Source organism: Lolium rigidum, chromosome 7 (genome assembly GCF_022539505.1).
Source record: "Lolium rigidum isolate FL_2022 chromosome 7, APGP_CSIRO_Lrig_0.1, whole genome shotgun sequence".
In the NCBI taxonomy this organism is placed as follows: domain Eukaryota; kingdom Viridiplantae; phylum Streptophyta; class Magnoliopsida; order Poales; family Poaceae; genus Lolium; species Lolium rigidum.
The window spans coordinates 264,702,181-264,703,967 of NC_061514.1; positions in this window are offsets into that span (position 1 = coordinate 264,702,181).

Genomic DNA, 1,787 nt, shown 5'->3' on the forward strand with positions numbered 1-1,787 from the left:
CTTTCAGTAGCTTTGTGCAATGTCCAGAAGTGTTAAGAATGATTATGTCACCTCTGAATATATGAATTATGCACTGACCCTCTAATGAGATTGTTTTGAGTTTGGTGTGGAGGAAGTTTTCAAGGGTCAAGAGAGGAGGATGATACAATATGATCAAGAAGAGTGAAAATTCTAAGCTTGGGGATGCCCCCGTGGTTCATACCTGCATATTTTAAGAAGACTCAAGCATCTAAGCTTGGGGATGCCCAAGGCATCCCTTCTTCATCGACAACTTATCAGGTCACCTCTAGTGAAACTATATTTTTATTCCGTCACATCTTATGTGCTTTACTTGGAGCGTCTGTTTCTTTTTGTTTTTGTTTTTGTTTGAATAAAATCGGATCCTAGCATTATTTGTTTGGGAGAGAGACACGCTCCGCTGTTTTGTATGAACACATATGTTCTTAGCTTTATTCTTAATGTTCATTGCGAAGGTTGAACTACCTCGTTCATTGTTATATGGTTGGAAACGGAAAATGCCGCATGTGGTAAATGGTATAATGTCTTGAATAATTTGATACTTGGCAATTGTTGTGCTATATAGATCATTTTTAAGCTCTTGCATCATGTACTTTGCACCTATTAATGAAGAACTACATAGAGCTTGTTAAAATTTGGTTTGCATGATTGGTCTCTAGAGTCTAGATATTTTCTGGTTAATGTGTTTGAACAACAAGGAGACAATGTAAAGTCTTATAATACTTACAATATGTTCATATGTGAGCTTTGCTGCACCTTTTATACTTGAGTTTGCTTCAAACAACCTTGCTAGCCTAGCCTTGTATTGAGAGGAATTCTTCTCATGCATCCAAATCCTTGAGCCAATAACCATGCCATTTGTGTCCACCATACCTACCTACTACATGGTATTTCTCCGCCATTCCAAAGTACATTACTTGAGTGCTACCTTTAAAAATTCTATTCCTTTGTCTTTGCAATATATAGCTCATGGGAAAATAGCCTAAAAACTATTGTGGTGAAGAATATGTACTTATGTGTCTTATTTCTTAATAAGTTGCTTGTTGAGCGGTAACCATGTTTTTGGGGGCGCCATCAACTATTACACCTTTGTTGAATATCATGTGAGTTTCTATGCATGTTCGTCTTGTCTGAAGTAAGGGCGATTTTCATGATAAATTGTTTGAGTATGCATATTGTTAGAGAAGAACATTGGGCCGCTAACTAAAGCCATGATCCATGGTGGAAGTTTCAGTTTGGACAATTAATCCTCAATCTCTTATGAGAATTTTAACTGTTGTTGAATGCTTATGCATTAAAGAGGAGTCCATTATCTGTTGTCTATGTTGTCCCGGTATGGATGTCTAAGTTGAGAATAACCAAAAGCGAGAAATCCAATGCGAGCTTTCTCCTTAGACCTTTGTACAGGCGGCATAGAGGTACCCCTTTGTGACACTTGGTTGAAACATATGCTATGCTATGATAATCCATGTTAATCCAATCTAATTAGGACAAGGTGCGAGCACTATTGGTATACTATGCATGAGGCTTGCAACTTATAGGATGTCTTATACATAACACATATGCTTTATTACTACCGTTGACAAAATTGTTTCTATGTTTTCAAAATAAAAGCTCTAGCACAAAAATAGTAATCCATGCTTCCTCTCGCGAAGGGCCTATCTTTTACTTTATTGTTGAGTCAGTTTACCTACTTCCTTCTATCTTAGAAGCAAACACTTGTGTCAACCGTGCATTAAGGTGTCCGTATAGGAAGTCGTTCCCCAGCC